Source organism: Lissotriton helveticus, chromosome 9 (genome assembly GCF_964261635.1).
Source record: "Lissotriton helveticus chromosome 9, aLisHel1.1, whole genome shotgun sequence".
NCBI classification, from domain to species: domain Eukaryota; kingdom Metazoa; phylum Chordata; class Amphibia; order Caudata; family Salamandridae; genus Lissotriton; species Lissotriton helveticus.
In genome coordinates, this window is record NC_136070.1 from 705,557,245 (window position 1) to 705,571,478 (window position 14,234).

Here is a 14,234-nt window from a genome sequence, read left to right on the forward strand (position 1 = left end):
AGATGTGCAAATACCTACTCCTTCTAAACTATATATTTTGTTCCGATTTCGGAAATACATAGGTGTCTTCGATACCTATTTTTCACTGTTTATATTTTACCAAATGAATTGCTATATATTTGGTACACAATGAAAAACCATCGAAAGACGCAGATCAGTTATTGGCTCTGGGTTCCTCGGGTTCTTGGTGAACCTACTAGTCCTATATATACCCACAATCTGAAGGGTCCAGCGGATGTAATGGTATATTGCTTCATAAAATCTGTCATACTTAGAAGTGACAGGTGAAAACGTTGGCACAAATGGCTGTTTTAAAAAAAAAAAAAAACATTTTAAGTATTTCTTACTTTCAACTGTTAGTTTCTATAAAAAAAAATCTTGAAGGATCAACACAAATGACCCCTTGCTGAATACGGAATTTTGTCTACTTTTCAGAAATGTCTAGCTTTCCGGGATTCATTATTGCTTTACACCCAGTTCTACCACTAACTGGAAGGAGGTTTAAAGCACAAAAAGTAGCAAAAATATGCTATGTTCAGTAAAATGTCAAAACTGTGTAGAAAATATTGGTTTTCTGACAAAAGTCTGCCTGTCCATTAAAGCTGGTGATTTCAGCACCACAAACCCTTTTGTGATATAATTTGCAGGGAAAATACCAGACGCTTCCTACTGCAACACTTTTTCCCCCATTAAAAATAAATAAATAAAAATATTAGGTGTATTTTGGGTAATTCCTGTGTCCCCTACAGGGGAATACACACCCTGGGTACCTTTAAAATCCACCTGATGTTCAATCAATCAATCAATCAGGTCATTTGTAGAGCGCACTACTCACCCGTAGGGTCTCAAGGCGCTGGGAGGGGGGGGGGTGCCGCTACTGCTCGAACAGCCAGGTCTTGAGCTTCTTCCTGAAGGAGAGGTGGTCTTGGGTCAGGCGCAGATCGGTGGGAAGTGAGTTCCAGGTCTTGGCGGCCAGGTAGGAGAAGGATCTTCCTCCTGTTGTCGCTCTTCGGATGCGGGGGACGGCGGCGAGGGCGTGGTTGGTAGATCTGAGGAGGCGCTTGGGAGTGTAGAAGTTGATCCGGTTGTTGAGGTAGCTCGGGCCTTGGTCGTGTAGGGCTTTGTGTGCGTGGGTGAGGAGACGGAAGGTGATTCTCTTGTTGACCGGGAGCCAGTGCAGATCTCTCAGGTGTCCGGAGATGTGGCTGCGTCGGGGGATGTCGAGGATGAGTCTCGCCGAGGCGTTCTGGATCCGCTGGAGTCTCTTCTGGAGTTTGGCAGTGGTTCCGGCGTAGAGGGCGTTGCCGTAGTCCAGTCGGCTGGTGACGAGGGCTTGGGTGACCGTCTTCCTCGTCTCGGTGGGGATCCACCGGAAGATCTTACGTAGCATGCGCAGGATGTTGAAGCATGACGAGGAGACGGCGTTGACTTGTCTGGTCATGGAGAGGGAGGAGTCCAGGATGAAGCCCAGGTTGCGTGCGTGGTCCGTCGGTTTGGGCGCGGTGCCCAGGGCGGGGGGCCACCAGGAGTCGTCCCAGGCGGAGGGCGTGGAGCCCAGGATGAGGACCTCCGTCTTGTCTGAGTTCAGTTTCAGGCGGCTGGTCGTCATCCATTCGGCTACGTCTCTCATCCCTTCGTGCAGGTTGGCTCTGGCGGTGGCGGGGTCGTTGGTCAGGGAGAGGATCAGCTGGGTGTCGTCAGCGTAGGAGATTATGTTGAGGTTGTGTTGGCGTGCGATGGCCGCGAGGGGGCTCATGTAGACGTTGAAGAGGGTGGGGCTCAGTGAGGATCCTTGAGGGACGCCGCAGATGACTTTGGTGGCCTCTGACTTGTACGGTGGTAGGCGGACTCTTTGTGTTCTTCCGTCGAGGAAGGAGGTGATCCATTCCAGTGCCTTCTCCTGGATTCCGATGTTGCTGAGGCGCTGTACTAGGGTGCGGTGGCAGACAGTGTCGAAAGCCGCGGAGAGGTCCAGGAGGATGAGGGCCGCTGTTTCTCCGTTGTCCATCAGAGTTCGAAGGTCGTCGGTGGCGGCGATGAGGGCGGTCTCGGTGCTGTGGTTCGCTCGGAAGCCGGACTGTGAGGGGTCGAGGGATCCATTCGTCTCGAGGAAGGCGGCCAGCTGTTTGTTGACGGTCTTCTCGATGACTTTGGCCGGGAACGGGAGGAGCGAGATGGGACGGTAGTTCTTGAGGTCGGTGGGGTCTGCTGTGGGTTTCTTGAGGAGAGCGCTGAGTTCGGCGTGCTTCCAGCTCTCAGGGAAGGTGGCGGAGTCGAAGGAGGTGTTGATGATGTCCCGTAGGTGGGGTGCGAGGACAGCGTCGGCTTTGTTGAAGACGTGGTGAGGGCAGGGGTCAGTCGGAGATCCGGAATGGATGGAGTTCATGGTGCGGATGGTGTCTTCGGTGCTGATCGGGGTCCAGGTGCGGAGGGTGGTGGTGGGTGGCGTCGTTGCGGTTGTGGCTTGCGTTGGTTGGTTGTTGAAGCTGTTGTGTATGTCCGCGATCTTGTTGTGGAAGTAGGACGCGAGGGAGTTGCAGAGTTCTTGCGACGGGGTGATGTCATTGTTTCCGGCGTTGGGGTTGGATAGCTCTTTCACGATGTTGAAGAGTTCCTTGCAGTTGTGTGCGTTGTTGTCCAGCCGGTCCTTGTATGCATTTTTCTTGGTGGCGCGGATCAGTTGGTGGTGCTTCCGGGTGGCGAGCTTGAGGGTGGTCATGTTGTCCGTCGTTGGTTCCCTTCTCCAGGCTTTCTCGAGGGCTCGACAGTTCTTCTTGGAGCTCTTGAGTTCGTCGGTGAACCATGGTGTTTTTCTGCTGCAGGATCTGCTGGGTGGGGTTCTCAGAGGGGCGAGTTCGTCCGCGCAGTCGTTGATCCATTTCGTGAGGTTGTCGGCGGCCTGGCTGGGGTTCGCTGAGTTGGCGGGAGGGTGCTGGCTCAGGGAAGCGGTGAGCTGGTCGGCTGTGATCTTGTTCCAGCTTCTTCGAGCAACCTGTTGCTGGTGGTGGTGGATCGTCGTTCTTCTGAAGGTGAAGTGGACGCAGCTGTGGTCCGTCCAGTGGAGTCCTGTTGCGTGGCTGAAGGAGACGTCTTTGCTGGATGAGAAGACGGCGTCGAGTGTGTGTCCGGCGAGGTGGGTGGGGGTGGTCACCAGTTGCTTGAGTCCGAGGTTGTCGAGGTTGTCGAGCAGGCTGATGGTGTTGCGGTCGTTGTTGTTCTCCAGGTGGAAGTTGAGGTCCCCCAGGAGGATGTAGTCGGCGGAGGGGAGAGCGTGCGGGCTGACGAAGTCGGCGATGTCCTCGCTGAATCGTGTGCGTGGTCCCGGGGGTCGGTAGATCAGGGTGCCTCTGAGGGTGGTGGTCGGGTTGGTGTGGATCTGGAAGTGCAGGTGTTCAGCGGTGGTGAGGGTGTCATCGGTGTTGGTAGTGATGCGGATGGTGTCTTTGTGGATGATGGCGATGCCTCCTCCGGTCTGGTTGTCGCGGTCCCTCCGGGTGATCTTGTAGCCCTCTGGGATGGCGATGGCGATGTCTGGGGCTGAGGAGGCGTTCATCCAGGTCTCGGTGATGAAGGCAACGTCGGGGACGGTGGTGTCGAGCAGGTTCCAGAGTTCTACGGCGTGTCTGTGGACGGAGCGGGTGTTGAGCAGGATACACTTGAGGTGGGTGCTGCTGGAGTTCGGCTTGGCGGGTGCAGGGAAGGCCCGGATGCAGGTGAACTTGCAGGCGTGGCAGCTGAAGGGTCCGTGGGTGTGCTTCGGGGCGGCTCGGTGACATCCTGGGAAGCGGCCGGTGTTGAGTGCGATGAGGTCGGCGGCGCTGTAGGTTCGTCGGGTCGGCTTCCGTCGGTGGGGGCCAGGGGTCCTGGCCCTGGGCGCGGTCCAGGCGCGGACGGGCGCAGACGGGCTTACCTTTGGCGCGCCTTCGGCGCACAATCGGCGCACCCGCTGCGCGTCAACGCTGCGCGTTCGCACGGTCGCCATTTAAGGCGAAGTGCGCGGGTGGGCGGAGCAGCTGGGAGGCGGGAGCGGGGAGGGAAACAGAAGAGAAAAAGGGGCGGGGCTAAAGGCGGTGGCGGGAAGCGGGAGCGGGGGGCGGCGAGGTGGCCAAAGCACGACGAGAAACGGCAAAAAACAAGCACAATTTTAAGTCAAAACAGGGGAAAAAGACAGTGACACACGATCTGGGGAAGAAAAACAAGCACAAATTCAGGTAAAAATACGGGGGAAAAAGACAGTGACACACGATCTGGGGAAGAAAAACAAGCACAAATTCAGGTAAAAATACGGGGGAAAAACCAAGGAGAGCGCTCAGGGCGGCAGCGAGGCCGGCGCTGAGGCAGAGGCAGGCACTGGGGGCACACGCAGCAGCTGGTGGCCGTGCGGCGCGGGGGTGTCCCACAAGTGGGTCACACTCACCTGCGTCGCACGGTCGCCATTTAAGGCCAAGTGCGCGGGTGGGCGGAGCAGCTGGGAGGCGGGAGCGGGGAGGGAAACAGAAGAGAAAAAGGGGCGGGGCTAAAGGCGGTGGCGGGAAGCGGGAGCGGGGGGCGGCGAGGTGGCCAAAGCACGACGAGAAACGGCAAAAAACAAGCACAATTTTAAGTCAAAACAGGGGAAAAAGACAGTGACACACGATCTGGGGAAGAAAAACAAGCACAAATTCAGGTAAAAATACGGGGGAAAAAGACAGTGACACACGATCTGGGGAAGAAAAACAAGCACAAATTCAGGTAAAAATACGGGGGAAAAACCAAGGAGAGCGCTCAGGGCGGCAGCGAGGCCGGCGCTGAGGCAGAGGCAGGCACTGGGGGCACACGCAGCAGCTGGTGGCCGTGCGGCGCGGGGGTGTCCCACAAGTGGGTCACACTCACCTGCGTCGCACGGTCGCCATTTAAGGCCAAGTGCGCGGGTGGGCGGAGCAGCTGGGAGGCGGGAGCGGGGAGGGAAACAGAAGAGAAAAAGGGGCGGGGCTAAAGGCGGTGGCGGGAAGCGGGAGCGGGGGGCGGCGAGGTGGCCAAAGCACGACGAGAAACGGCAAAAAACAAGCACAATTTTAAGTCAAAACAGGGGAAAAAGACAGTGACACACGATCTGGGGAAGAAAAACAAGCACAAATTCAGGTAAAAATACGGGGGAAAAAGACAGTGACACACGATCTGGGGAAGAAAAACAAGCACAAATTCAGGTAAAAATACGGGGGAAAAACCAAGGAGAGCGCTCAGGGCGGCAGCGAGGCCGGCGCTGAGGCAGAGGCAGGCACTGGGGGCACACGCAGCAGCTGGTGGCCGTGCGGCGCGGGGGTGTCCCACAAATGTTGGAAGAAAAGAATGCAAATTTGGCATGGATACCTTATGTGGACAAACAGTTACAGGGGCCTAATCGCAAACTACCCCAAATAGCCAAAAAAAGACTTAGCACAGGGGGTGAAAAGGCATGGCAACGAAAGACTTAAAAGTAAACCTATAGCACTTGGAAAGAAGTGTATTTGCCGAAGGTCTACATCCATGTATACAGCAGAGATCCTTAAGATCATTTTTTTAAGCCGTTTTACAGAATACTCAATAAAAAGACATGATGCCAATGTTGTTACAATATATATTTGAGAAAATAAAACAATGCACATGTAAAATATAAAAAATAAAAACAAACATCTGCTTGTGTTTATCAACATCTCCAAGGCTCCATCCTGAAGTGAAAACGACAAATCACAGGTCCAACTGCTAAAAGAAATGTACATGTCTGCTCTCAGTGCAACCCTTCAAGAGATAAGTCAAGGAACACTGTCAAAACCAAGACTTCTATCCCTCCCTCGCTGGATTGTCCACCGGTCCTTTTGCAAGCGGATGGTTAGGCCTGGGGCAGCCATTCAAATCTGAAGCAAGGGGGAAGTGTTTTTTCACACAACGTTTCATATTCATGCTGTAATCAAAACAAGGAAAGGCAACATATTTAAAACATATTTTACTTATTTGCAACATGTCCGATACAACAGTAATACATTGCGTTTATTTTGATTGCAATAGTGAACTACAGAATTAAAAAAGGCCAATCACGTTACAACATCAGTACTTGTGTCCCAACCAAAAGACCATGGTAAGTTTCTGCATTACAGTGCAATAATAGATTAATGGCATGTGAAGGTCTTGGCACTTTAAGTGACTGACTGGAGGACTGTGTACACATCATTTACTTTTCATCATAGTGTTAGGCTACTGGCCTACGACTGCATGCCAATGGCTCAGGACATGCCTATAATATATGAACTACAGTACACATTCTGTACATTATGAGGGGACCTTGCAAGTTACCTTTGAGGTCTGGGACCATTTAGAGGCATGAGGATGCAGGCTTGATATACTTATAAGTCACAGAACTCCAAACTGTATTATGCAGTACATTTAACAGAACATGCAGTTCCATTACTCTGGATATAGTAAATATGCCTTACAAAGCAAACACAGATGTTTATTTTAATACACCAATCAATGTCATAGATGCTGTTTGAGACATTTTGGTAAGCAGTGCTCCTGGGCTCTGTATCAGCATGGCCTCAAAGTCAAGATTTTGACTGTCTCATTTAGTATGGGGTGGCCACTAGCTAAGTGAGAAACTTCTCCCCTGACATAGGTCTACAGGATCTCTGGATTAGAGCCTCTGATCTGGACTGAACTATGCTAAACCGGTTCAGTCAAATTTACCACTGTGATAAAAGGAGATCCCCTTCATTCTCAAGATAGACCCTGCACACTTGCTTTATACTAGAAACCTTAGGGCATGTGTAGTCATCATCAGTGATCTCACTCACCATGGCAAGAGTGATGTAAAACGTGAGGTCCAAAGCAGTGCATTGCGGGGGCACAAGTAATAGTAGTTTGCCCAAGTAACTATAACTGCTGAATTTCTATGGTTTTGTACAATTGAAATTTGAGCGCAACTATAATGTCCCTGTAACCTTTGTTTTTTTCCAATATACATATACATATACATATATATATATATATATATACATATATATATATATATATGCACATATTATATATTACCTACTGGCGGTCGCCAGTAGGTATATATAGTTAGGATTTTTTCTCTATGGGATTTTTAAAAATTCTATGTCTAATAACTTTGGCGTTTGTGGACGGAATTGGCTGAAATTTTCAGGAAAATGGCACATTTTGTTTCTGAGCAGCCCTTGAAAATTTGGGGGGGGGTTCGTCAAGGGGGGGCCGAGAAAAAAGGGGGGTCCCAAACGTGTTTTTAACATTGAGTTTTCCATAGGGCGGTTGGCCTCACTCTTAGCCCGAACGGCTGAATGGATTTGCACGAAACTTGGCAAAATTGTAGGGACTGGTAGCCCGATGTGCCTTTTGTAGGTCTCAATATATGTGCTCCAGTGGATTTTGAGAAATTAACGTTCAAAAAAAGATATATATCTGTAACAGCGGACCGGGCAGCGCTCCGGTTCGCGGACTTTTCGCGTTACGGAGCTTTGTGAAGCGAAGCTGATTGGTTCTCCGGCGTCTGTAAACATTCCAAACAGTCCGTAGCGGCCGCCATCTTGTCTCTCGGTAGGATCGAGAGACAAGAGGAGGCCAAAGCGAAGGGGCAAATGACCATAAGGGGGCATAGTAGATCCTCCCTGACCCCCTAGGTTTGATGTGGAGGTTTTAAAAGGGCCCCGCGGGGCAAAAAAAAATAAAAATAATAATAATCGAACGGCTGAATGGATTTGCACGAAACTTGGGGAAATTGTAGGTACTGGTAGCCCGATGTGCCTTTGCTAGGTCTTAATATATGTGCTCCAGTGGATTTTGAGAAATTAACGTTCAAAAAAAGATATATATCTGTAACAGCGGACCGGGCAGCGCTCCGGTTCGCGGACTTTTCGCGTTACGGAGCTTTGTGAAGCGAAGCTGATTGGTTCTCCGGCGTCTGTAAACATTCCAAACAGTCCGTAGCGGCCGCCATCTTGTCTCTCGGTAGGATCGAGAGACCAGAGGAGGCCAAAGCGAAGGGGCAAATGACCATAAGGGGGCATAGTAGATCCTCCCTGACCCCCTAGGTTTGATGTGGAGGCTTTAAAAGGGCCTCGCAGGGCAAAAAAAAAAATATCGTTTTTTTAGTTCTTTTGCGTGGGGAGCGCCCGGTTCGCGAACCGGGAAGCGTTCTGGGGAGCGTACTTTCTTGAAAATTAGTGAAAAAAGTTAGAGTAAAATAATAATTGTGAGTGATCAGATGTAGGGTAGCTCTGAGAAGAGCTTTTGGGTTTATGGTACATTTAGGTACTTATAAGTAGGTACCAATGCACAGTCTTAAATTCAGAATGAAAATTCTGTTGCCCTCATCTGAGAAGTGAACTCCATCTCCTCTGTAGATATCTTGCATGTAGTAACGCAAGTTATTGTTGTACAAGGAGCCCATTCCATGGTCTCTCATGTAAGCTGAAACAGATTTGTTTACATGCTTCCTCGACTTCTCAATTTGTGGACAAAATTGGTTCGACCACCTCCATTTCTGTCTTTGGCATATATTTGAATATACCAAGGCAGTCTGAGGAAAAAGTGCCATCAATTGCTCAAAGGTGTCCTTTAAAAGCATTTCCAGACCTACCCCAGTCAAAGTGCCCAAGTCATTACCTCCACAGTGCACAATTAACAGGTCAGGTTTTGGCAAATGCATAAAGGTTTTCACCAATGGTATCAATTGGTGACATTTTAATCCTCTGTGGCCAAACCACTTAATTTCCACATCTTGTAAATTGAGGTTAGGTAAATTCCTGTTTTCAGCGTACCTCTGAGCCCAATAGATGTAACTATGTCCAACAATCCAGACAGAAAACATGGCGAGAGAAGGTTCTGCTGCAGTCAGATGAAGTGTGGCAATGAAATGGCAGTTGAAAAAATAAGAGTTTAAAGTGAAAAAAACTGTGGAGTTTCTGTGTTAATGAAGCAGTAACAGTGATTGGTGGATTTTGATTGCTGAAAACAGAAAGTTAGGGTGCATGGATGAGTTCGTTGAAAGATGTATTTTGAGTGGCGAAGAAAAAATCATTAAATGGAAGAATGCACTGGATATGCAGGTGCACTGAGAGTTCAGAGTTCAATTGCAACATTGTTGTGTGAACTTGCAAACACCAGAGGTCTTGCAAGAGGTGGTTGCTATGCAAAAAAGCAGAGAGGGCAGAGGGGGGAAGGGTTTTGATTTGAAAAAAAGTGAGGGAAGAGTTTTGATTGGGTGACATGAGAGATATGTGTGAAGAATTACAGCATTTCTGTGCTTTTGATAGCTGCAGACTCTGGAGTGCATACCTTTTGCTCTGCTGAAGTCAAATTGGTGTGTTTCTGAGACTGTTTTGAAACTCAAAGTATTTGCTAAGGTGAGAAAAGATTTCTTTAATTTAGATAGAAAATAGTGTGCTTTAAGGAGAAAATTATGAAGAAAGTTGTGTTTTTCAAATGTTGCTTTGTCTCAAGTGTTTTACAAATAGATTTTGTTTCTTTGAGAAATTGTAATTGGAGAAAATGTGAAGTATTAGTACTGACAGGGTTTTTATGTGCATAGGAGCTGTGGAGTGTTTTCAAATTATGATTTGTAAATCGTTTTTGAGGAAAAGGAATGGTTTTAATACTTATGACAAGGACATAATGGTGTATGCTTCTTTATAAGGCAATTGAGTGTCTCTGATGTTATTTTTCCCATTTTAATGTAAGACGTTTCCCTGTGGAGCAAATTGCTTGTAAATATGCTCCCACCTGTGCATGGCAAATTTAGATTTTGAATGTTTGCGTTACATAGGCATGTTAAAGGTGACCGAAACATGCTGCAAAGGCAATCAAAAAACGCTTTCATGTGTCTTAAGGACATTTTAAGTCATTTCCCCATGTGGAGTGTTTTCAAATTATGAGTTGAAAATCGTTTTTGAGGTAAAGGAATGTTTTCAAAATGTATGTGCGCCATATGCCCCCAAATTTCTTTTTCAGGGGTGCAGCAGGGTGTTCTTGAGACACCCCTGCACCCTCGGAAAAATTCGTAATTTGCGATGAGGTAATTGCTAATCGCAAATTGCACCTTCATTCGTATGGGCCTCCTGGTCCATGGAAATGAATGGGTAATTTGTAATTAGCAAATAGCTCATCGCAAACTAGGAATGGTAAAGAATCGCTATTTATTCCTTAAAGTTCGCTATTTAGGAAATGCAAAAAACTTTGATGATACATATGGCGGTTCATCTCTAAGAAGATAAGAAGCATAGGGATAGATTTATGATGACTGGCGCATCACCAGGGATGTGCCAGTCATCCTGCGCTGCTGTTCCGACACCCATGGTGTGCTGCATTTACAATGCGGCGCATCATGGGGCAAAAACAGCACAGATGCGTGACGTATCTGTGCCGTAAAGGTGGCGCATTGCTGGAGTTGTATCGCAAGTGTGATGAAGCTCCAGCAAGGCTCAGGGGTGCCCCTGTCGCAGGGTTTCTGTTCTCACACAGAACTGTGCACAGAGGATTGGAACCTCGGCGAATTAGGGTGTTCCAAAACTCACCTTAGTAATCAAAAACCCCTTAGCAAGCTAGGTACAGTGTCACATTGGATATAACAAACTCTCAATGTTTAGACAATCCAGAATATGAACTTATAGTACCTCAGGATACGTGGAACTCATGAACACTCGGTCGTTATATATTTCTTAGAAACCAGAACATGGAGTTAAGAAGAACACATGTGTATTTGAAATGTTTATTTACTAATGCCGTCTTCTCAGGCGTAGTATCTTAGATAATACAAGTACACATATTATCAGTAGCAAAATTACCAGCATAGTTACTAGTACATAAAAAGCGAATGGTGACAGTATGTTAACATGCTGTAAATGAATAAGAGTTAGCAACACTTATAAGCAGGCGCCGGCCGTGGAGGGAGTTACGGTGGGGCAGGGAGGCGGGGAGGGGGAGGGGCAGGGTGGAGAGGGCTCCACCCTGCCCCTCCCCCTCCCCGCCTCCCTGCCCCACCGTAACTCCCTCCACGGCCGGCGGCTGCTTATATCTCACCCTCCCTAATACACATATTATATTATTTGCTAAGAAGGTCTCTTTGTGTTGCTTTAGGGCGTGCCCATACTTTAGTGTCTTAGATTTGAAGGAATCACATCAGCATACACCAGCTCTCTCTTCATGTGAACCGCATCAAGTGTTGTGTATGTGTGTTCGGCAAAGCAATATAAAACCCGCCTCATGCCCAGAATTGGCAGAAGCTGCACTTATGTTATGAGTATGAAGTCGTGGAGATCAGACCTCATAACAATTCTGTATCGTGTTGTTCTTGAAACTTCAGCACTCGCTGTACAGATATAGTTTAACAAGCAAAGCAGATAGTAGAGCAATAACATATTATTCTCATGTAAACCACGATGAACTACTAGGTTGAAAGCTAAAGCAACAACTAAGTGTCGTGTGCAGAAGTTGCAAAAAAGGAAAAATGGCGTTTAAACCGGTAATGAGCCCATGCTAACTTAACACGGTGTAAAGATATCCAGGATCTAGATGACACCTCCCCATGATCCGGAAACAAAATGAATAAGATAATAGAAGTGCCATCTCATGAGAGCAGATTGCAACTTTATATGTGGACGGTCCGCAAGGTAAAACATTAAAAACTAGGAAAATTTAATGCTAAAGAAAAATAAAACAGCCAACTACTTTATCGAGGCTTAAGCCAATAGGCAAGCTAAATAATAAAAACTTGACAAATAAGTCAATGAATTGTCAATGAAATGCTAGTACTCAGCATATCAAACATGAAAAAGGTCTATGACATAACTGTGTATGCAAAATAAGCTGCAACAGCCTCCAATAGGAAGTCACCGTCTTCATCCGAAAAGAGTTCAGCCATCCAATTTAAAAGCGGAAAAGAACATACGTGCTCTCCCAGCACCGGATCCTCTATCACCATCAGAGGACAGCTCGGTGGGTTTTCAAGAAAGCTCTGTTCCAAGAAAGACTGTGTTGCCGCCAGTAAATTCCAGGGACCAATTAGTCCATGCATCAATGCCACAGCCATAATCCTTTCGCCAGGACAAACCAACTCGTGAGTAATGATAGGACTCATCAGCTGATTAAAGTCGACGTCAGGAGAAACCGGTCCGCAGAGACACAAATCAATGGCCCAATCGAAATCACAGGTCAGGCAGTGAAATACAGGCTGGACACAGGTGAAGTAGGAGAACCGAAAAGATAATCCATATGCCGTGCTTAATATCGCCAACGGCATTGTGCCATAATATTCAAGCATGCGATTGCGGAACAGCGTCAGCAGCTGCAGGGCGGGAGCTTGCACAGGAGGGACATCCATATTTAAAAATGTAAAAAAGCACAAGAGCGTCCGCTGCTAATGCAACTAAAAATGGGAATCCACCAAGCACAGTGGAAAAAATAGAATGAAAGAAAGCAGGGATGACTCCAAAGATTTTCTCAAATGAAGTCACGAGACCACTGGTAACAACTTTAAAAAAGTGCGCCAGGCCCTTTGTGGAGGACGCGTTAAAGATAGTCCGAACCATGTCGCTGAAATGCAAAGGCGAATCAGTATTTAAAAGGGTCTGCACCTCTGTACGGGTGTTCGCTATGTGAAGCACGAAAGTTTCACGGGCCGAACTCAAGGCCACCTCTCTCTGAGACAAAAGAGCTCTTATTCTTGCCATGCCGTTGAAATCTGCTCCCAAGGTTGGTATTTGTGGCCAGATTGAAAACTCCCTATGTTCATGTGTGGGAGGAAATAGAACATTTCTGCAGCAAATAACCCGTTCACTTACTGTTACGATAAAAGGAATACTTTTAATTAACCCAGAACAATCTTCATTATTGAGCATCAAATAACTACCATTTTCCAACAACTTGAACGTGGGGATGATAGCAGGAACTGGCGTGCCTTGCAACACGCAAGCCATATTTGGTCGGTGTTTGTTGCATGAACCGTGTAACTGTATGTGCCTACACATTAGTGAATGATCTGGCGTCTCAGTGCATTCCTCTCCATTCAGATAAACTTCTTGATCATCTTTGAAACATCTGTATGTGTATGGAAGCGACCAGACCTCATGAAGAAAACCACTACCTAAAGGTTCATAACGACCTATTGGTATATATTTCATACAATTTGAAAACTTATATAAAGCAAAAGGCAGCGTTATTAAACCGTGGATAAGGCACGTTGCCAAAGCAGCCAACCTTTTGGATTTATACTGGAAATGTTAAAGGAAGAATTATGGAGTAGGGCCTGTAAATCTTCAATGGACAACCGAGTAAAATTACTCCAACCATCATATTCCTCTAACTCCGGGATAGTAGGGGTGTTTAATTTTTTAGAAGTAGCCAATCCAAAGCATTTGGTCTGGGAAATTGTTTCATTCACAAACAACATATGATTTGGGATGAGACATGCACGGTGCAAAGACTCAGTGCCTTGTACCTGCCAGGTTCGTGAACCCCAAACTGATGTAGATCCTGGATATCTTTACACTGTGTTAAGTTAGCATGGGCTCATTACTGGTTTAAACGCCATTTTTCCTTTTTTGCAACTTCTGCACACGACACTTAGTTGTTGCTTTAGCTTTCAGCCTACCTGCGTCAAGATCTATGCCTGCTTCAAGCAGGCGCAGGGTTTTGATGCAGCTTTGTCCTATCTGATTGTAAATGCGGCACACCGTGGGTGGCAGAGCAGCGGTGCACGTTAACTGGTGCATCCCTGGGGATGTGCTAGTTAATATAAATCTGCCCCTTTACATTTAATTATGTGCAGGGGACACAGAGTCGGTGAGGTTTATCCAAGGTTAAGAAGAGATGAGTCCTGTTCAGTGAAAAATTGGAGATAGGCTTCACCTCCTCACAGCCGCGGGCCGTGGAGGGAGTTACGGTGGGGCAGGGAGGCGGGGAGGGGGAGGGGCAGGGTGGAGGGACCTAAAAACTGGCATATGGATAATTGCAGGTAAGTACATAATTTAATTATTTAAACGAAATTCGTAGCGCGCACAGCATCGCATTTTGCGATGCTGTGCGCGCTACGAAATTCGTTTGAATAATTAAATTGTGTACTTACCTGCAATTATTCATATGCCAGTTTTTAGGTCCCTCCACCCTGCCCCTCCCCCTACCCGCCTCCCTGCTCCACCGTAACTCCCTCCACGGCCCGCGGCTGCCTCCTCAGCATCGTTGGACATGGTTAAATAATAGCTGCAAAATGT

The 14,234-nt window shown here is 47.5% G+C and overlaps 1 protein-coding gene across 2 annotated transcripts in view; it reads right to left on the minus strand.

Annotated features, from left to right (window-relative positions):
* Positions 1–5,576: 5,576 nt before the first annotated feature.
* LOC144781810 (putative palmitoyltransferase ZDHHC24) overlaps positions 5,577–14,234 on the minus strand; it is a 154,395-nt gene continuing 145,737 nt past the window's right edge. For both annotated transcript variants that reach the window (XM_078660823.1, XM_078660824.1), the window contains exon 5: positions 5,577–5,920. The gene's annotated coding sequence lies outside the window, so the exon portion shown is untranslated. The remainder of the gene's footprint in view (positions 5,921–14,234) is intronic.